Here is a 22,937-nt window from a genome sequence, read left to right on the forward strand (position 1 = left end):
GTAGCTTATGTAATAATGAGTCTGTAGCACAGTTCTGTATACATCTTTGTATAGATTCTATAGTAGCCTATAAGTCATGTTGACTTTAACTAGATATGCAGAATAGGTTGATTAATTGTATATAAATGATGTCTTGTAATTCTGCATAAGTGAAATGAAGTCAAGTGCCAAAATAGCTACCGACGGATGATTAACAAAGCCATCGACGAATGATCAATGAAGCCATCAACGGATGTTCATAAAGTCGAAGGATGATCATATATCCAACGGATGTTCATAAAGTCCAACGGATGTTCATAAAGTCCAACGGATGATCATATAAAGAATTCAAACAGCAATTGAACAGTGAAAGCTGAGCACAGCCATCGAGATGTATACAAATCTACCGTGGAAGCCCATTAACTGGGTAATAGAGGACGAAAAGTAGCAAAACTTAAGACTGATAGTTTTTATATTTATTCAGTCCTTTTGACTTTGTAATCTTGGTAATATATATAAACCAAGAACGTAGCAAATAAAAAAAGAGAGTGAACTGAGATACACAAACAGAGAAATCTTTATAAGCAGAATTATTAGCATTTCCCTGTATTCTCAGTAGTCCAATTTGTAAGCAGCTGTGAGCATCCTTGCACACAGAGTTCTTTCGATATATAATATATATCTCTGGTGGAATTGTTTAAATCCACCAGAAAGTTTTTAAAGACTCTTATTTTTAATTACTTATGTTTTGATTCAATTAAGTTTCTATTCCGCATTGTGCTAATCAAAACACTTATATCTATATTCGAGTTGAACATTTTTATTTCGAGAAAAAGGTTCAAGAATTCCATTCAACCCCCCTTCTGTAATTCTTGCTATATTGTTAAGGGACTAACACTTCACATAGTGGTTTTGTGAAGATATATTACTCATTTGATATCTTGACTGTATTAGTTTTGTAAACTTCTCACAGAGTTTGGCAATTGTAGAACCAAACATGATATCATCAACATATATTTGTACCAAAAGTAAGTCCTTTCCATGGTTAAGGTAGAACAGTATTTTATCAATTGTACCTCTGTGAAATCCACTTTCCAGAAGGAATTGAGTTAAAGTCTCATACCATGCTCTAGGAGCTTGCTTAAGGCCATAAAGTGCTTAATCAAGCCGGTAGACATGATTTGGAAATTTTGAATCTACAAAGCCTGGAGGTTGTTCAATATAGACCTCTTCTTCCAATTCTCCATTAAGAAAAGCACTTTTCACATCCATTTAAAAGACTTTAAACTTTTTGTGAGCAGCATAAGCCAAAAAGATCCTTATTGCTTCTAATCTAGCAACTGGTGTAAATGTTTCGTCATAATCAATACCCTCCTGTTGAGAGTAGCCTTTAGCAACCAGCCTTGCTTTATTCCTTGTAAATATGCCATCACTATCAGTTTTTTTTTGAACACCCATTTTGTGCCAACAACTGATCTGTTCTTTGGTTTTGGCACTACGGTCCAGACTTTATTTCTTTCAAATTCATTTAACTCTTCCTGTATTGCTTGCACCCAATCAGCATCTTGAAGAGCTTCTTCCACATTATTTGGTTCAGTCTGAGATAAAAAAGAATGATATACACTTTCATTTGATGTTGCAGTTCTAGTTCTGACACCTGCTTTAGGATCCCCAATAATTAAGTCATGTGTATGTGATTTGGTCCACTTCCTTGCAGATTAAAGTTGACTTCTAGAACTGGATCCTCCCACATGATCCATGTTGTCTGCATCAGCATTTTCTGATGCTCCCCCTGTAGTTATGCTCTCTGAGACTTCGGAATTTGACTTGGATCCTTCAGGATTTGAAGTATCAGAGCTTCCAGAATTATCAGAATTTGGCTCATCAAAACTAGATGAATCAGAGTTTGAAGAGCCAATGTCAGGTTCTGATGCTTCTTTAGAGTCTTGAGATGTGGTAGGATCTTCAGCTTGCTCCCCCTGGACAGGTGCATTTTCCTTTGGAGTTGTTACTACAGATTCAATGACATCAGTACTTACAGGTTCAGAGTTTAAGTCATCAGAATTTACAGAATCATAATTAAGTCTTCATTTTCAAATCTCAGCTGATCGTGATCATTGAAATCTTCAAGTCCAGTAATCTTCTTGTCATAAAAAGATACATTGATAGATTCCATGACAACTTTTGTTCTTAAATTGTAGACTCTGAAGGCTTTTGTGGAAAGTGGGTATCCAACAAAAATTCCTTCATCAGCTTTTAGATCAAATTCTGACAGCTGTTCAGGATGAGTCTTAAGAACAAAACACTTGCAACCAAATACATGAAAGTATTTCAGATTTGGCTTCTTTTTCTTCACCATCTCATATGATATTTTTCCATGCTTGTTTATAAGTGTTGCATTTTATGTAAAACAAGCAGTCTACACAGCTTCATCCCAAAAGTAGGTTGGCAACTTTGCTTCATCAAGCATAGTTCATGCAGCTTCAATGAGAGTCATGTTCTTTCTTTCTACAACTCCATTTTGTTGTGGAGTTCCAGGTGCAGAAAATTCATGTCCGATTCCATGCTCTTTCCAGAACTCTTCCATGATCGAATTCTTGAACTCAGTGCCATTATCAATTCTTATTATTTTAACTGAATCTTTGACCAACTTATCCAGCTGTCTGACATGATCAGTTAGAGTAAATGAAGTTTTGTTGTGCATATGTTGTGTACTTGATGATTTCATAAACAAAACATCTAAGTAGATTTTACTTAGTGAAATTATGTAGCACTCGACGGATAAGAATTATAGTCCCGACGGATAACTCATTATAGTCCCGACGGATGATTAACTTTTTATCCATCGAGGGAGTAGCTTATATAATTATAAGTTTGTAGCACAGTTACGTATGCACCTTTGTATAGAATCTGTAGTAGCATATAAGTCATGTTGACTCTAACTAGATATGCAGAATAGGTTGATTAATTGTACATAAATGATGTCTTGTAATTCTGCATAAGTGAAATAGAGTCAAGTGCCAAAATAGCTACCAACGGATGATTAACAAAGCCATCGACGGATGATCAAATGACTATCAACGGATGTTTAATATAGCAGTCGACGGATGATCAATTAAACCATCAACGGATGTTCTGAGAGTCGACGGATGATCATATGAAGAATTCAAACAGCAGTTGAACAGTGAAAGCTGACACACAGCCGTCGAGATGTATACAAACACACTGTGGAAGCCCATTAACTGGGTAATAGAGGACGAAAAGCAGCAAAGCTTAAGACTGATAGTTTTTATATTTGTTCAGTCTTTTTGACTTTGTAATCTTGGTATTATATAAACCAAGAGAGTAGCAAATAGAAAAATAGCTGAGACAGCTGAGAAACACAAAAAAAGAGAAATCTTTGTAAGCAGAATCATTAGCATTTCCTGTATTCTCAGTAGTTCCATTTGTAAGCAGCTGTGAGCATTCCTGCACACAGAGTCCTCTCGATATATTATATATATCTCTGGTGGAATTGTTTAAATCCACCAGAAAGTTTTTAAAGACTCTTGTTTTTAATTACTTATGTTTTGATTCAATTAAGTTTCTATTCCGCATTGTGCTAATCAAAATATTATATCTATATTCTAGTTGAACATTTTTATTTCGAGAAAAAGGTTCAAGAATTCCATTCAACCCCTCTTCTGTAATTCTTGCTATATTGTTAAGGGACTAACAATTGGTATCAGAGCAAGCTCTTAATCTACAAAGAGTTTAAAGATCAAAACAATTCAGCAAGATGAACAAGAAAGATGTTGGAGTCAAGATTCCTTTTCTTGATAAAGATAATTACCATCATTGGAAGGTAAAGGTGCATCTTCATTTGCTTTCCCAAGATGAGGCCTATGTGGACTGCATAGAAAGAGGCCCTCATGTTCCAATGAGAGCTACAACAGGAAACGAGCCATCTGTTCCAAAGCCAAGGCATGAATGGTCTGATCCTGACATTGAATAAGTCAGAAAAGATAAAAAGGCCATGAATATTCTGTTCAATGGAGTTGATGCAGACATGTTTGATAACATTATCAACTGCAAAACTGCCAAGGAAGTTTGGGACACAATATAGATAATTTGTGATGGCACTGAGCAAGTAAGAGAAAATAAAATGTATCTCCTGATTCAGCAATATGAGCATTTTCACAATGAAGAAAGTGAGTCACTCACTGACATTTTTAGTAGATTCCAAAAACTACTAAATGCTCTTAAGTTGCATGGAAGAGTCTATCAGACTAAAGACTCCAATCTGAAATTTCTCAGATCTCTTCCAAAGGAATGGAAACCAATGACAGTCTCATTGAGAAACATACAAGATTATAAGGAGTTTACTTTGGAGAGACTGTATGGCATTCTGAAGACCTATGAGCTTGAGATAGAGCAGGATGAAAGAATGGAGAGAGGAAAGAAGAAAGGAGGATCCATTGCACTAGTTGCTGATCTGGAAAAGGAGAAGGAAGTGAAGATGGAAGCTGTAGAATCAACTTCAACGGTCTGTGAGAATAAGGGTAAGGGGCTTGCAGCAGAAAGTGAAGATTCATTGAGCCAAGATGACATGGAGGACATTGATGAGCACCTAGCATTTCTTTCCAGAAGATTTGCCAAGATCAAGTTCAAAAAGAACTTTGGAGCAACCAAGCCAAATAGAAACATGGTGGATAAGTCAAAATTCAAATGTTTCAAATGTGGCTTGGCAGGGCATTTGCAAATGAGTGTAGAAAGTCAGATTCTAGTAAGAAAAGGTTTGAGTCTGTGGATTATAAGCAAAAATACTTTGATCTACTCAAACAAAAGGAAAGGGCTTTTATTACACAAGGAATGACTGGGCAGCAGATGGTTTGGATGAAGATGAAGATGTCAGCTATGTCAATCTAGCCCTAATGGCCAAGTTTGATGAAACATAGACAAGTTCCTCAAGCAATCAGGTAATCACTACAAACCTTGCACATTTATCTAAAGCTGAGTGTAATGATGCCATAAATGACATGTCTACAGAATTGTATCATTTGTGTGTTACACTTAAGTCTCTCACTAAAGAAAATGCTAAAATTAAAGAAAACAACTTGTTTTTAAGTGAGAGGAATAATGTGCTTGAGTCTCAGTTTGTTGAGTTTGAGAAACTAAAAATTGAGTGTAAGATTCCCAAGGAGGAATTAACTGAGTCCTTGAAAAAGGAAGAAATTTTGAAGAAGCAGCTCGAGCGTGAACAAGAGGTGATTAAAGCATGGAAAACATCCAAGGATGTTCATGCTCAAATCACCAAAGTTCAAGGAATTGAGTCTTTTTGTGATGAAGCCTGGAAGAAGAATAAAGAGAAACTAGAACCTATTTTGGTAGATGGGTTGTTGACAGATGTAGACTCGACGGATGATGAGAACTATCCGTCGGATAACAAAAAGTGTTATCCGTCGGATAACAAAAAGTGTTATCCGTCGAATGATGAAAATTCTCATCCGTCGGCTGTAAGCAAACCCATTAGCAAAGCCAAATTAATCAAGCTAAATGAAAAGTATGGGTCTGTTTCCAAGAACTTTGTTTCAGGTGAGTCAAGTCAAGCTAAGAAAGGGAAAAAGGCTAATGTTGGTCACATGACTGTCAAACAGTTAACTAACAGACTTGAGAAAAGTGAGGTAAAAACAGAGACTAAAAGGAAAAACAATAGGAATGGTAAAGTAGGGATTAACATACATAATAACTACACACCTGATAAATATGCTCCTAGAAAACTCTGTGTCAAGTGTGGTAGTGTAAATCATTTGTCTGTTAATTGCAAATCTGCCATGCCTACTCCCATGTCTGTTCAGTCTCAATTTCCCAACATAAATGCCATGCCTCCCATGCCTGTTAACACTATGCCTACACAGAATATGAATGCACAGTTTGCTAATATGCCATTTGCACCTAATCCATATTATACTGCATACAATATGCCTCAAATGCCATTTAGCATGCCTTACTGGAATAACATGTTTGCACCAAGCATGTCATTTCCTGTTAGCCATAATATGCAAGACAATTATGTTGCATTAAATGGTTTCAAAGGCCCAACCCAAATGACTAAGGAAGAATCTGAAATTCCTAAGTCAAATGAGTTAAGACCTAAGAAACAGAAGAAGAAAGCTAACAAGGCAGGACCCAAGGAAACTTGGGTACCAAAATCAACTTGATTTGATTTTGATGTGTGCAGGGAAACAAAAGGAATCTTTGGTACTTGGATAATGGTTGTTCAAGACACATGACTGGTGATTCTACCCTGCTCACAGAGTTTAAGGAGAGAGCTGGCCCAAGTATTACATTTGGAGATGACAGCAAGGGTTATACTGTGGGATATGGCTTGATTTCAAAGGACAATGTCATCATTGAAGAGGTTGCCTTAGTGGATGGTCTCAAACACAATCTGTTGAGTATCAGCCAGCTTTGTGACAAAGGCAACTCAGTAACCTTCAACAAAGAAGCCTGTGTTGTGATTAATAATCAAAACAACAAAGTGGTTCTCACTGGTGTGAGAAGAGGAAATGTGTACCTAGCTGACTTCAACTCAACTAAAGCAGAATCTGTAACTTGTCTTCTCAGTAAAGCAAGTCAAGATGAAAGTTGGCTATGGCACAAGAAGCTATCCCATTTAAACTTCAAGACCATGAATGAGCTGGTAAAGAAAGAACTAGTAAGAGGCATTCCTCTAGTGGAGTTTACAAAGGATGGACTGTGTGATGCCCGCCAAAAAGGGAAGCAGATCAAAGCATCATTCAGGAAGAAACTTGATTCAGTAATTGAAGAGCCTCTGCAATTGCTTCACATGGATCTGTTTGGACCAGTCAATGTATTGTCAATTTCAAAGAAAAGATTTTGCCTAGTAATTGTAGATGATTTTTCAAAGTTCTCTTGGTCATATTTCCTAAAGTCTAAAGATGAGGCTAGTGAAATCATCATCAATCATATAAGGCAAGTTAACAATCATCCTGATTTCAAAGTTAGAAGAATCAGGAGTGACAATGGAACTGAGTTCAAGAACTATGTCATGAGAGCATTTTGTGAGGAAAATGGAATCTTACATGAGTTCTCAGCAGCAAGGACTCCACAACAGAATGGAGTAGTGGAAAGGAAGAACAGATCACTTATTGAAGCTGCAAGGACAATGCTTGAAGAATCAAAATTACCAACATATTTCTAGGCTAAAGCTGTAAACACTGCATGCTACACTCAGAACATCTCTCTGATTAATCAAGCAAGATGCATGACTCCTTATCAATTGTTCAAGAACAAGAAGCCAACTCTAAACTTTCTTCATGTCTTTGGCTGTAAATGTTATATTCTGAGAAATCAAACTGATCAAAATGGGAAGTTTGATGCTAAAGCAGATGAAGGAATTTTTGTTGGATATGTTGTTGGTAAAGCATATAGAGTCTACAATCTAAGAACCAACATTGTTGTGGAATCTATACATGTTGTGTTTGATGATAAAAAGATTGAAAGACTGAAAGATGGAGATTACCATGATAGCCTCAAATTCGACAATATTGAGATGGTCAGTGATGAAAGTGATGATGAGAGTGATCAAGAAACAGTGTCTAAGGATAATGTAGACAAATCAACCACCAATGAAGCACAAAACTCAACATCCGTCGAGTTGCATAATGCTTCATCCGTCGGAAGGCAATCTGTGTTATCCGTCGGAAGACAACCTGCCTCATCCGTCGGTACTCAAAATTCACCATCCGTCGGGTTATCAAAAGGAGCAGGAAGTCAAGGTAGATCACCCATAGAAAGTACCCCTTTCTCAAATCAAAGATCCACAAACTCAGGGGGAGTTTCTAGCAATCAAAACTCAATCACACATCAAGACAACATTGAGGTCTCTTCATCTAGAGCTAATCTACCTCAACCAAGGAAATGGACAAAAGATCACCCCTTTAAACTGATTATTGGTGATGTTTCTTCTAGAGTTCAAATATGGAGAGCAACTCAGGAAGAATGTCTATACAGTAGCTTTCTATCAAAGGAAGAACCAAAGAAAGTAGAAGAAGCCTTGTTAGATCCTGATTGGATTTTAGCTATGTAGGAGGAGCTAAACCAATTTGAAAGGAATAAAGTATGGAAGCTGGTACCCAAGCCTAAAGGAAAGAATCCAATAGACACCAAATGGGTATTCAGAAACAAGATGGATGAAAATGGCATAGTAGTAAGGAACAAAGCCAGATTGGTTGTTAAAGGCTATTACCAGCAAGAAGGAATAGATTTTGATGAAACATTTGCTCCTGTTATAAGACTTGAAGCCATCAGAATCTTCTTAGCCTATGCAGCCCATGCCAATTTCAAGGTCTATCAAATGGATGTCAAAGGTGCCTTTCTGAATGGAGATTTGGAGGAAGAAGTGTATGTTAGTCAACCTCCTGGCTTTGAAAATCCAAATTTTCCAGAGTATGTCTATTATCTACTGAAAGCACTTTATGGACTGAAGCAAGCACCTAGAGTCTGGTATGATACTTTATTAAAGTTCCTTTTGGAAAATCACTTCATAAGAGGTACTGTAGATAAAACTTTATTTTTCAGAAATGTTAATGGCTCTAGCATACTTGTTCAAATTTATGTAGATGATATTATTTTTGGCTCTACAGATGAGAAACTTTGTAAAAAGTTTGCCAAACTGATGCAAAGTAAGTATGAAATGAGTATGATGGGAGAACTAACTTACTTTCTTGGTTTACAAGTTAAACAAGTTAGTGATGGAATATTCATTAGTCAAACTAAATATATTTTTGATCTTTTAAAGAAGTTTGATCTAATGGATTGCACATCTGCAAAAACTCCCATGGCCACTGCAACTAAGCTTGAATTAAACACTACTGAAAAGTCTGTGGATATTTCAAGCTATAGAGGCATGGTTGGCTCACTTCTGTACTTAATAGCTAGTAGGCCAGATATAATGTTTGCTACATATTTATGTGCTAGATTTCAGGCTGATCCTAGAGAATCTCACTTGATAGCTATTAAGAGAATTTTCAGATATCTCAAGGGAACACCAAAACTTGGCATTTGGTATCCTAGAGATTCTGGTTTTGATCTAACTGGTTATTCAGATGCAGATTATGCAGGTTGCAGAATTGACAGAAAGAGCACAACAGGAACTTGTCAATTTCTAGGAAACAAGCTTGTGTCCTGGTTCAGTAAAAAGCAAAATTTAGTTTCTACTTCTACAGCTGAAGCTGAATATATTGCTGTTGGCAGTTGCTGTGCACATATTTTATGGATGAAAAATCAATTGCTAGACTATGGTTTGCAAGTTGAGAGGATTCTTATTTTCTGTGATAACACAAGTGCAATTGCCATCACTGAAAATCCAGTGCAACATTCAAGGACAAAGCACATAGACATCAAGTACCATTTCATAAGGGAACATGTAATGAATGGTACTGTAGAGTTACATTTTGTTCCAAGTGAGAAGCAACTTGCAGATATCTTTACCAAGCCACTGGATGAATCCACCTTTCAAGGTTGGTAAGTGATTTAGGTATGCTTAATTACTCTTGAATTTATCTGAGTTATTTTGCAAGTTGAAATGTAGCCAGAAATTTAACTGATTTTTAGTCATGGATGAAACTTTGGCTAAGTCAAAATTGGCATCTCGATGTATGACCATTATCCATCGAGTTGAGTCATCCGTCGATATACTATTTGCAAATAAAAATCAATTACTTTTCTGGAATCTTTTAAAACTCGACGGATAACAGTTTATCCTCATCCGTCGAATTGTCTAAATCTTAACCGTTAATTCCTTGAACATTATCCATCGAGTATACTTACAGTTTATAAGCATTACACGACGAATAATGGGTAGAATCTTTACAGTTTATTTTTAAACGGCTATTTTAGGCAATTTTTATTGGGCAATTTACTTTTCTTTATTATTTTCATCCGTTATTTTTGAGATAGTATAAAAGCTTATTTCATTCCAATTATTTTCTTTTATCATTCTCAAATTCAACTGCTTTTATTTCATTCTCTCTCAAGAAAATATCCTCTTTCTCTTCAAGCTTTCATTTTCTAACAATGGCCCCTGTAGTAAAGATTATGTCTCAAACTGGGTTCATTTATGAGAAGAACAACTTCACTGCTTTGGTCAATAAGGGTATTCAGCAATCAGAAGACTATCACAAGATGATGGACTTTGTGAAGAACTGCAAGTTAAGTTATGCCATGCTGAATCACCCACAATTTTCTGTGAAGTTGTTGAAGAGATGTGGACCATTGCAATCTACAACTCTACTGACAAAACCATCACTCTAACTTTCAAAGGTAATGAGTTATGTATCAATAGTGATGTGATAAAAGCATGTTTCAAAATTCCTGATGATAATGTAACTTCACCACATAATGACACTGATATTATCAATATGCTTAATTTCATGCATTATGCACTTCCTACTACTAAGCTAAGTGATATTAGAAGATTAGGTTTTAGGAAGGAATGGAGTTTCATGTGTGATGTTGTGACTAAAGTTTTCTCTGGAAAAATCAGTAATTTTGATTCTGTGAATATTTCCATGCTTAACATGCTAGTTACAGATAAATTTTACAATTTCAGTGACCTTGTCTTGTATGAGTTAGGTTTTAAACTAGGTGAGTTAGCCAAAAGGGGAAAGAATGTATATTATGCTAGATTTTTCATGCTATTGGCTAACCATCTTTGTCAAGAGATTGTACTTGAGAACCCAAACAACAAATTGGCTTATTGGGTTCAAGAGAGAAGAATCATTGCAGATTTGAACAGAGTCAACCATCATAGGGATGTGCCAATGTTCTACTTTCCTGTAATGCAGACACCTCAGGTAAGTGAGGTAAGTTCATCCATACCTTCAACTATTCCAATCTCCTCAATTTCTTTGAGTTCAGGAGTAGCTCTGGCAACTGTGACAATGACCAAACAGTTGCCTACCAAAGCTGCCAAAACAACTATAATTTCTAAATCCAAGTCAAAGAAAACCCCCTCTGGTATCTCTCAAAAGGTACCAGTTGAAAAATCCACCAAATCCAAAGAGGGAGTGTGAAGGAGGGTCAGTTAGGTGAGGGAAGGGGTGAACATCAAAGAAACCCCAAGGATAAGGTTGGAGAATTGAAAGAATCCCAGCCTAGCCACACTGCAGTTTCCCAACAAACTGCAGTGCTTAAAAAGGACAAAAGCTCACTTCTAGCTACATCCTCCCAAAAGGATGTGGCTATTGAACAAAGCTCTCAGCCAAGAGCACAGGCCAAAAGGGTTAGGGACACAAGCTCACCCCAAACTTACACAAGAAAGAAGAAATCCAAAACCATTGGGGATGCACAGGGCACACACACAGTGCAAACTGGTGCTAAAGACACAGTCCCTGCACTTTCTCAAATTCAGTTTGATGTGGCTCCAATAAATGTGGAGTCACAGCCAAAATCTCTTATAATAGAAGCCTCTGAAACACCATACTCACCAACAAACTCTCTGGAAGTGGATATGATAAACATTTCAATTCCTGATTCCCCTTCTTTAACTCTGTTGGGGAAGCCAAAATCTAGTGCAAGTGAGCATCATCTTCTAGATGATTTGTTGGCTCACTTGCCAATTCTTTCAAATACTATTGTGACATCAGTGCCTCAAATAACTTCAATCAACACAGAGTCAACAATAGTTTCTCTTCCCACCTGATTCATTCCTACTCTCTCGATGGATATTGCTCATCCGTCGAGTAGTGATTATCACCCGACGGATAAGCCTAACAGCAGTTATCCGTCGGATAGCTTTACCACTCACCCGATGGATATCACTTATCCGTCGAGTGTCTCTGCACAACTTCAAACATCAATTATTTCTAGTGCAGAAGATTTAGTGGTAATACAGTCACTCTTAGGACTGAGATAGGAGAGTGCATTGAGTGAGAGGCTGGGTTGCTCCCAGGAAAAAGGAGAGGAAAAGAGTGAATATCAGCAATCCATTTATTCAGGATTGGCAAAAGTGAGTGAGAGGAGTCCCACCTTAGTTGGTGAAGGTGAGGGTGTGAGGGTGGGGAGCCAGGGTGAGACCCTGATACAACAAAAGAGAGATTATGAGAGAAAGGCAGGTACAGGAGAAATAAGGGTGGATCCAGCCATTGCTAGTGAGTCAATGATTGTGGATGATGCTGAAAAGGGAAGACAATTTCAACAACATTACAAAGCTGAAATTGATAACATTTCCTTGGATGCTGACACTTTTACTCATCCTGTGCCAGCCTATCAATTGTTGGCTGCTCAGGGCAATGTGGAGGCAGAACAGACTTTGAATTTAGTACACACCTCAGAATCTCTTCAAATAGATAAAGCTGCTGTCAATAGGATGCCTTCTCAAGCTGGTGAGCCATCTGAAGAATTTGGAGTAAATTATAATGATGATGACTCTGTTTCTTTGGATGGAAGCATGAACTTAGGGGGAGATGAAGGCCCAAGTTCTGTTTCAAATTTACCTGGATGGGCATGGACAAAGGAATCTATACCAGGACAATTTGGTGTATCTTTGGTCAAGCAAGTGATGGTTATTCAAAAGGCCCTTAAGGAAACTTCAGATGCTGGTACCAAGGCTATTCTTCAAGCTCACCTAGACTCTCTACATCTCATGAAGATCCAGCACTTAAGACAGAATCTGAGTGTGGATGAACTAAAAAGAGATATAGCTGACTTGAAGACATACAATTCTGAGAAGCTGGATTCAGTAATGCCATATGGTACCATGCAAGATCTATTACTAAGATTGAGGAGAGAATCAGATTCTGAAAAGAAGCTGGCCAAGCTGGAAGACAGAGTTCAAGTTATTGAGAATTCAGTGGCTATCCTTCTTCAAAATCAACAGACTCAGATAAATCTTCTCATGCAACTGGCTAAAGCACAAGGCCTAACTCCTCAACTTGATGATAACAAAAAGGGGGAGAGAGAATCAAGTAAGGGGGAGAAAGGACCAACTGAGGGGGATAAACTTCAAGTACAAATCAACAAAGTAATTGTACCTTCAATTACTGTCTCCAAGCCAACAGTTGCAGATGGTATAGATCTAATTAAAGCAGCAGCAGCAGATTTGAAAGTTGCTGAAATAGGAAAGTTGAGTTTGATCAACTGGGATAAGATTGATGAGGAGATACAAAAAAAGTTTGAACTAGTCAAGGAGCCAGTTAAGTCAGCCATCCATCACTCTCATGTCAAGCCAATCAGTGTGAATGAGATGAGCATAAACTATCTGGAAAAAGGACAATCTTCCTGCATCAAGTCTCCAAAGGCTGAAACAATTCTTAAACCAAGGGCAAATTATCCAAAATTATCTTGGAAGAACCCTATGGACACTGTGTATGAGACACCCAAGCCTGATGAAAAGAAGCTTCTGTCAAGATCTATTGTCTTTTATAAAGATCCAGCTGATTCAGCTTCAAAAAGGAGAATTGCTAAGATATTCAGAAATGGAAAGGAAATTGTGTGGTAGCTGGACATCCACAATTTGCTCAAGCAAAGAAAGAAGAAAAAGCCAGATTAAAGCATGAAAAGAGGCAAGCTGCTCTAGATGCAAAGAAGTCTAAACAAAAGAAAGAATTGATTGCTATCTTGGCCAAGCTACAGGTTATAAACTCTTCTCAACAAATTCCCTCTCAATTATCTGAAGTTGCTGAATCAAAGAAGAAAATTGAAGAACAGAAGAAATCCCCAAGGAAGAAAGAATTGGCTAGAAGAACAAAAAGGAAACTGGATGTTGTTGACAAGGAATTGGAAGATCAATTTCCTAAGGAATCGACACCAGCTACAACTCAAACATCATAGCCCTCTGTGGTATTTGAAGACATAAGGGTGGTGGATCCCTACAGGAACATACATGGTGAACCTATTGTGCCAAAGGATGAGCCAATAGATTGGGATAACATACCAATTCCTGACTTCAGCTTACCAATCCTTAGCAAGCCAAAAAGGACAAAGTCAAGGGCAGTCAAGAAAGTGAAGCTGTCACCTCTCAAATCCAAGTCAGTAGTTAAAGCTCAACCCAAGGTCAACAGGGGAGACTACTTGTACTTGTGTGACATCAAAGAATTTTCAGATCTAAATCTTTATCTGGATGAACTGGATGAAGTAAGGGCAATTGATGCATACAGAATCCTATCTGAAAGGTTGGTGTTCAAGTACAAAGGAGGAAGGGAGATTCAGTGGCCACTTCACAGGATTCTTCAAGAAAGCCAAGTTGTGCTGATTAAAGTCTATTCATCCTTCAAGAAAAACTTTGGGTTCAATATAACTGCAAGAAGACTAGTATTGAAGAAGATTGAAGAGCTGAGGAGTGTTAGAGCTAAAGATGAACTCCCTAAGACTCTAATCATCACATACACAGGGAGAAGAGTGCATCTAAGGCCCTACTGGCTGATGGAGTTCATGGATAACAAGGGTGTGAGAAATGCAATGAGACTCTCTTGGAAATGTAAGAAAAGCTAGATCTCTCAGAATCTGATGAACTGGAATTCCACAGGCAGCTCCAGAATCAAATTGAGGAAAATAACAGAAAGCTTGGAAGAAGATCCAGACCTTCAAGGAACTAGAAAAATCTGCTCAGGCTAGAGGAGCATCTTGAATTGACTGTGAGCCAAACCTTGTACATTTTGTTTAATTGAAGCACTTTCAGTTTATCTACTTATCTTTAAAGATGTATATTCAGGATATTTTGTTATCATCAAGTATCTCTTAATTTATGGCTACAATTCCAGTAGACATAAATTGGGGGAGATTGTTGTGCATATGTTGTGTACTTGATGATTTCATAAACAAAACATCTAAGTAGATTTTACTTAGTGAAATTATGTAGCACTCGACGGATAAGAATTATAGTCCCGACGGATAACTCATTATAGTCCCGATGGATGATTAACTTATTATCCATCGAGTGAGTAGCTTATGTAATAATAAGTTTGTAGCACAGTTATGTATGCACCTTTGTATAGAATCTGTAGTAGCATATAAGTCATGTTGACTCTAACTAAATATGCAGAATAGGTTGATTAATTGTATATAAATGATGTCTTGTAATTCTGCATAAATGAAATAGAGTCAAGTGCCAAAATAGCTACCGACGGATGATTAACAAAGCCATCGACGGATGATCAAATGACTATCAACGGATGTTTAATATAGCAATCGACGGATGATCAATTAAACCATCAACGGATGTTCTGAGAGTCGACGGATGATCATATGAAGAATTCAAACAGCAGTTGAACAGTGAAAGCTGACACACAGCCGTCGAGATGTATACAAATACATTGTGGAAGCCCATTAACTGGGTAATGGAGGACGAAAAGCAGCAAAGCTTAAGACTGATAGTTTTTATATTTGTTCAGTCTTTTTGACTTTGTAATCTTGGTATTATATAAACCAAGAGAGTAGCAAATAGAAAAATAACTGAGACAGCTGAGAAATACAAAAACAGAGAAATCTTTGTAAGCAGAATCATTAGCATTTCCTGTATTCTCAGTAGTTCCATTTGTAAGAAGCTGTGAGCATTCCTGCACACAGAGTCCTCTCGATATATTATATATATCTCTGGTGGAATTGTTTAAATCCACCAAAAAGTTTTTAAAGACTCTTGTTTTTAATTACTTATGTTTTGATTCAATTAAGTTTCTATTCCGCATTGTGCTAATCAAAACATTATATCTATATTCGAGTTGAACATTTTTATTTCGAGAAAAAGGTTCAAGAATTTCATTCAACCCCCCTTCTGTAATTCTTGATATATTGTTAAGGGACTAACAATTGGTATCAGAGCAAGCTCTTAATCTACAAAGAGTTTAAAGATCAAAACAATTCAGCAAGATGAACAAGAAAAATGTTGGAGTCAAGATTAGTATTGAAGAAGATTAAAGAGCTAAGGAGTGTTAGAGCCAAAGATGCACTTCCCAAGACTCTTATCATCCCATACACAGGGAGAAGAGTGCATCTAAGGTCCTACTGGCTGATGGAATTTATGGATGACAAGGGTGTGAGAAGATTCTTCATATTAGAAGACCAATTGAGTATCTCTAGCAATGAGACTCTCTTGGAGATGCAAGAAATGTTAGATCTCTCAAAATCTGATGAATTAGAATTCCACAGGCAGTTCTAGAATCAAATTGAAGAAAACAACAGAAAGCTTGGAAGAAGATCCAGACCTTCAAGAAACTAGAAAAATCTGCTCAGGCTAGAGGAGCATCTTGAACTGACTATGAACCAAACCTTGTACATTTTGTTTAAATTGAAGCACTTTCAGTTTTATCTACTTATCTTTAAAGATATATGTTAAGGATGTTTTGTAATCATCAAGTGTCTCTTAATTTATGGCTACAATTCCAGTAGACATAAATTGGGGGAGATTGTTGTGAACATGTTGTGTACTTGTTGATCACTTAAACAAAATGTCTAAGTAGATTTTACTTAGTGAAATTATGTAGCACTCGACGGATAAGAGTTTTAGTCCCGACGGATAACTCATTATAGTCCCGACGAATGATTAACTTATTATCCATCGAGTGAGTAGCTTATGTAATAATAAGTTTGTAGCACAGTGATGTATGCACCTTTGTATAGAATCTGTAGTAGCATATAAGTCATGTTGACTTTAACTAGATATGCAGAATAGGTTGATTAACTGTACATAAGCAATGTCTTGTAATTCTGTATAAGTGAAATGAAGTCAAGTGCCAAGATAGCTACCGATGGATGATTAACAAAGCTTCGACGGATGATCAAATGACTATCAACGGATGTTTAACATAGCAGTTGACGGATGATCAATTAAGTCATCGACGGATGATTTGAAAGTCGACGGATGATCATATCAAGATTCAAACATCAGTTGAACAGTGAAAGCTGACACACAGTCGTTGAGTTGGATACAAACACACTGTGGAAGCCCATTAACTGGGTAATAGAGGACGAAAAGCAGCAAAGATCAAGACTGTTAGATTTTATATTTGTTCAGTTCTTTTGACTTTATAATCTTGGTAATATATAAACCAAGAGAGTAGCAAATAAAAAATAACAACTGAGATAGCTGAGAAATATAAAAAAACAGAGAAATCTTTGTAAGCACAATCTTTAGCATTTCCTGTATTCTCAGCAGTTCTATTTTGTAAGCAGCTGAGAGCATTTCTGCACACAGAGTCCTCTCGATATATTATATATATCTCTGGTGGAATTGTTTAAATCCACCAGAAAGTTTTTAAAGACTCTTATTTTTAATTACTAATGTTTTGATTCATTCAAGTTTACATTCCGCATTGTGCTAATCAAAACAAATATATCCATAATCGAGTTGAACATTTTTATTTCAAGAAAAAGGTTCAAGAATTCCATTCGACCCCCCTTCTGTAATTCTTGCTATATTGTTAAGGGACTAACAATTGGTATCAGAGCAAGCTCTTAATCTACAAAGAGTTTAAAGATCAAAACAATTCAGCAAGATGAACAAGAAAGATGTTGGAGTCAAGATTCCTTTTCTTGATAAAGATAATTACCATCATTGGAAGGTAAAGATGCATCTTCATATGCTTTCTCAAGATAAGGCCTATGTGGACTGCATAGAAAGAGGCCCTCATGTTCCATTGAGAGCTGCAACAGGAAATGAACCATCTGTTCCAAAGCCAAGGCATGAATGGTCTGATCCTGATATTGAACAAGTCAGGAAAGATAAAAAGGCCATGAACATTCTGTTCAATGGTGTTGATGCAGACATGTTTGATAACATTATCAACTGCAAGACTGCCAAGGAAGTTTGGGACACAATACAGATAATCTGTGATGGTACTGAGCAAGTAAGAGAAAATAAAATGCAGCTCCTGATTCAGCAATATGACCATTTTCACAATAAAGAAAGTGAGTCACTCACTGACATTTTTAGTAGATTCCAAAAGCTACTAAATGCTCTTAAATTGCATGGAAGAGTCTATCAGACTAAAGACTCCAATCTGAAATTTCTCGGATCTCTTCCAAAGGAATGGAAACCAATGACAGTCTCATTGAGAAAATCACAAGATTATAAAGAGTTTACTTTGGAGAGACTGTATGGCATTCTGAAGACCTATGAGCTTGAAATAGAGCAGGATGAAAGAATGGAGAGAGGAAAGAAGAAATGAGGATCCATTGCACTAGTTGCTGATCTGGAAAAGGAGAAGGAAGTGAAGATGGAAGCTGTGGAATCAACTTCAAAGGCCTGTGAAAGCAAGGGTAAAGGGCTAGCTGCAGAAAATGAAGATTCATTGAGCCAAGATGACATGGAGGAAATTGATGAGCACCTAGCATTCCTTTCAAGAAGATTTGCCAAGCTCAAGTTCAAGAAGAACTTTGGAGCTGCCAAGCCAAATAGAAACCTGGTGGATAAATCAAAATTCAAGTGTTTCAAATGTGGCTTGGTAGGGCATTTTGCAAATGAGTGTAAAAAGTCAGATTCCAGTAAGAAAGGATTTGAGTCTTTAGATTACAAGCAAAAATACTTTGATCTACTCAAACAAAAGGAAAGGGATTTTATTACACAAGAGAATGACTGGGCAGGTGATGGCTTGGATGAAGATGAAGATGTCAGCTATGTCAATCTAGCCCTTATGGCCAAGTCTGATGAAACAGAGACAAGTTCCTCAAGCAATCAAGTAATCACTACAAACCTTGCATATTTATCTAAAGTTGAGTGTAATGATGCAATAAATGACATGTCTACAGAATTGTATCATTTGCGTGTTACACTTAAGTCCCTCACTAAAGAAAATGCTAAAATCAAAGAAAACAACTTGTTTTTTAGTGAGAGGAATAATGTGCTTGAGTCTCAGTTTATTGAGTTTGAGAAACTAAAAATTGAGTGTAGAATTGCCAAGGAGGAATTAACTGAGTCCTTGAAAAAGGAAGAAATTTTAAAGAAGCAGCTCGATCGTGAACAAGAGGTGATTAAAGCATGGAAAACATCCAGAGATGTTCATGCTCAAATCACCAAGGTTCAAGGAATTGAGTCTTTTTGTGATGAAGCCTGGAAAAAGAATAAGGAAAAACTAGAACCTATTTTGGTAGATGGGTTGCTGACAGATGTAGACTCGACGGATGATGAGGACTATCCGTCGGATAACAAAAAGTGTTATCCGTCGAATGATAAAAATCCTCATCCGTCGGCTGTAAGCAAACCCATTAGCAAAAATTAACCAAGCTAAATGATAAGTATGGGTCTGTTTCCAAGAACTTTGTTTCAGGAGAGTCAAGTCAAGCCAAGAAAGGGAAGAAGGCTAATGTTGGTCACATGACTGTCAAACAGTTAAGTGACAGACTTGAGAAGATAGAGGTAAAAACAGAGACTAAAAGGAAAAACAATAGGAATGGTAAAGTAGGGATTAACAAACACAATAACTACACACCTGACAAATATGCTCCTAGAAAAATCTGTGTCAAGTGTGGTAGTGTAAATCATTTGTCTGTTAATTACAAATCTGCCATGCCTACTCCCATGTCTGTTCAGCCTCAATTCTCTAACATGAATGTCATGCCTCCCATGCCTGTTAATGCTATGCCTACACAGAACATGAATGCACAGTTTGCTAATATGCCATTTGCACCTAATCCATATTATGCTGCATACAATATGCCTCAAATGCCATTTAGCATGCCTTACTGGAATAACATGTTTGCACCAAGCATGCCATTTCCTGTTAGCCATAACATGCATGATAATTCTGTTGCATCTAGTGGTTTCAAAGGCCCAACCCAAATGACTAAGGAAGAATCTGAAATTCCTAAGTCAAATGAGTTAAGACCTAAGAAACAGAAGAAGAAAGCTAACAAGGCAGGACCCAAGGAAACTTGGGTACCAAAATCAACTTGATTTGATTTTGATGTGTGCAGGGAAATAGAAGGAATCTTTGGTACTTGGATAGTGGTTATTCAAGACGCATGATTGGTGATTCTACCCTGCTCACAGAGTTTGAAGAGAGAGCTGGCCCAAGTATCACTTTGGAGATGACAGCAAAGGTTATACTGTGGGATATGGCTTGATTTCAAAGGACAATGTCATCATTGAAGAGGTTGCCTTAGTGGATGGTCTCAAACACAATCTGTTGAGTATCAGCCAGCTTTGTGACAAAGGCAACTCAGTAACCTTCAACAAAGAAACCTGTGTTGTGATTAATAATCAAAAAAACAAAGTGGTTCTCACTGGTGTGAGAAGAGGAAATGTGTACCTAGCTGACTTCAACTCAACTAAAGCAGAATCTATAACTTGTCTTCTTAGTAAAACAAGTCAAGATGAAAGTTGGCTATGGCACAAGAAGCTATCCCATTTGAACTTCAAGACCATGAATGAGCTGGTAAAGAAAGAGCTAGTTAGAGGCATTCCTCTGGTGGAGTTTACAAAGGATGGACTGTGTGATGCCTGCCAAAAAGGGAAGCAGATTAAAGCATCATTCAGGAAGAAAGTTGATTCAGCAATTGCAGGGCCTCTGTAACTGCTTCACATGGATTTGTTTGGACTAGTCAATGTATTGTCAATTTCAAAGAAAAGATTTTGCCTAGTAATTGTAGATGATTTCTCAAAGTTCTCTTGGACCTATTTCCTAAAGTCCAAAGATGAGGCTAGTGAAATCATCATCAATCACATAAGGCAAGTTAACAATCATCCTGATTTCAAAGTTCGAAGAATCAGGAGTGACAATGGAACTGAGTTCAAGAACTATGTCATGAGAGTATTTTGTGAGGAAAATGGGAGTTTCTAGCAACCAAAACTCAATCACACATCAAGACAACATTGAGGTCTCTTCATCTAGGGCTAATCTACCTCAACCAAGAAAATGGACAAAAGATCACCCCTTTGAACTGATTATTGCTAATGTTTCTTCCAGAGTTCAAACCAGGAGAGCAACTCAAGAAGAATGTCTATACAGCAGTTTCCTGTCTAAGGAAGAACCAAAGAAGGTAGAAGAAGCCTTGTTAGCACCTGATTGAATTTTAGCTATGCAGGAGGAGCTAAACCAATTTGAAAGGAATAAAGTATGGAAGCTAGTACCCAAGCCTACAGGAAAGAATCCAATAGATACCAAATGGGTATTCAGAAACAAGATGGATGAAAATGGCATAGTAGTAAGGAACAAAGCAAGATTGGTTGCTAAAGGCTATTGTCAGCAAGAAGGGATAGATTTTGATGAAATATTTGCTCCTGTTGCAAGACTTGAAGCCATCAGAATCTTCTTAGCCTATGCAGCCCATGCCAATTTCAAGGTCTATCAAATGGATGTCAAAAGTGCCTTTCTGAATGGAGATTTGGAGGAAGAAGTGTATGTAAGTCAACCTCCTGGCTTTGAAGATCCAAATTTCCCAGAGTATGTCTATTATCTACTGAAAGCACTTTATGGACTGAAGCAAGCACCTAGAGCCTGGTATGACACTTTATCAAAGTTCCTTTTGCAAAATCACTTCACAAGAGGTACTGTAGATAAAACTTTATTTTTCAGAAATGTTAATGGCTCTAGCATACTTGTTCAAATTTATGTAGATGATATTATTTTTGGCTCTACAGATGAGAAACTTTGTAAAAAGTTTGCCAAACTGATGCAAAGCAAGTATGAAATGAGTATGATGGAAGAACTAACTTACTTTCTTGGTTTACAAGTTAAGCAAGTTAGTGATGGAATATTCATTAGTCAAACTAAATATATTTTTGATCTTTTAAAGAAGTTTGATCTAATGGATTGCACATCTGTAAAAACTCCCATGGCCACTGCAACTAAGCTTGAACTAAACACTACAGAAAAGTCTGTGGATATTTCAAGTTATAAAGGCATGGTTGGCTCACTTCTGTACTTAACAGCTAGTAGGCCAGATATAATGTTTGCTACATGTTTGTGTGCTAGATTTCAGGCTGATCCTAGAGAGTCTCACTTGATAGCTATTAAGAGAATTTTCAGATATCTCAAAGGAACACCAAAACTTGGCATTTGGTATCCTAGAGATTCTGGTTTTGATCTAACTGGTTATTCAGACGCAGATTATGCAGGTTGCAGAATTGATAGAAAAAGCACAACAGGAACCTGTCAATTTTTAGAAGACAGGCTTGTGTCCTGGTTCAGTAAGAAACAAAATTCAGTTTCTACTTCTACAGCTGAAGCTGAATATATTGCTGCTGGCAGTTGCTGTGCACAAATTTTATGGATAAAAAATCAATTGTTAGACTATGGTTTGCAAGTTAAAAGGATTCCTATTTTCTGTGACAACACAAGTGCAATTGTCATCACTGAAAATCCAGTGCAACATTCAAGGACAAAGCATATAGACATCAAGTACCATTTCATAAGGGAACATGTAATGAACGGTACTGTAGAGTTACATTTTGTTCCAAGTGAGAAGCAACTTGCAGATATTTTTACCAAGCCACTGGATGAATCCACCTTTTCTAGGTTGGTAAGTGAGTTAGGTATGCTTAATTACTCTTGAATTTATCTGAACTATTTTGCAAGTTGAAAAGTAGCCAGAAATTTAACTGATTTTTAGTCTTGGATGAAATTTTGGCTAAGTCAAAATTTGCATCTCGATGGATGACCATTATCCATCGAGTTGAGTCATCCGTCGATATACAAATTGTAAATAAAAATCAATTATTTTTTCTGGAATCTTTTCAAATTCGACGGATAACAGTTTATCCTCATCCGTCGAAGTGTCTAAATCTTAACCGTTAATTCACTGAACATTATCCATCGAGTATACTTACAGTTTGTAAGCATTACACGACGGATAATGAGTGGAATTTTTACAATTTATTTCTAAAACGGCTATTTTAGGCAATTTCTATTGGGTAATTTACTTCTCTTTATTATTTTTATCCGTTGATTTTGAGTAAAGTATAAAAGCTTATTTCATTCTAATCATTTTCTTTTATCATTCTCAAATTCAACTGTGTTATT

The sequence above is a fragment of the Apium graveolens genome, chromosome 10 (assembly GCF_009905375.1).
Source record: "Apium graveolens cultivar Ventura chromosome 10, ASM990537v1, whole genome shotgun sequence".
In the NCBI taxonomy this organism is placed as follows: Eukaryota; Viridiplantae; Streptophyta; class Magnoliopsida; order Apiales; family Apiaceae; genus Apium; species Apium graveolens.